The sequence below is a fragment of the Balaenoptera acutorostrata genome, chromosome 2 (assembly GCF_949987535.1).
Source record: "Balaenoptera acutorostrata chromosome 2, mBalAcu1.1, whole genome shotgun sequence".
NCBI classification, from domain to species: Eukaryota; Metazoa; Chordata; class Mammalia; order Artiodactyla; family Balaenopteridae; genus Balaenoptera; species Balaenoptera acutorostrata.
The window spans coordinates 104,198,474-104,198,959 of record NC_080065.1 but is presented as its reverse complement, the minus strand read 5'-3'; the positions used below and the strand labels follow the sequence as shown (position 1 = coordinate 104,198,959).

General features: G+C 45.7%; 1 pseudogene; it reads right to left on the bottom strand.

Annotated features, from left to right (window-relative positions):
- On the bottom strand, positions 1-486 carry LOC130707058 (60S ribosomal protein L21-like; annotated as a pseudogene).

Genomic DNA, 486 nt, shown 5'->3' with positions numbered 1-486 from the left:
TCATGCCATGAATTCATAGGGAATGGGCTCCAGCAGTTCAGGATTCTTTCCATTGGTTCCCACGAAGTGTGCTTCCCTGGGGGGAGCAGGCTGGCGCTTCAGCTGAACCCAAGTACCTTTCTCTTTGGCTTCCTTCTTTTTCTGATCATTTTCCTTCACTCGTTTCAGGAAGCTATCTCAGCTCTTAGAGTGCGTAACATGCTCGATACGCACATTAATTCTCTTGGCAAGAATCTTGCCCTTAGCTTGTATGTTTACAATGATGCCAACAGCATGCTGGGTAACATTGTAGACTCTCCCAGTTTCGCCATGGCAACATTTGTGGGGCATTCCTTTTTGAACAGTGCCCGTTCCCTTGATATCTACAATATCACCTTTCTTGTAGATTTGTATGTATGTGGCCAAAGGAGCAGCTCCATGTTTTCTAAAAGGCCTAGAGAACATATAGCGGGTGCCCCTCCTCTTTCTCTTTGTGTTGGTCATTTT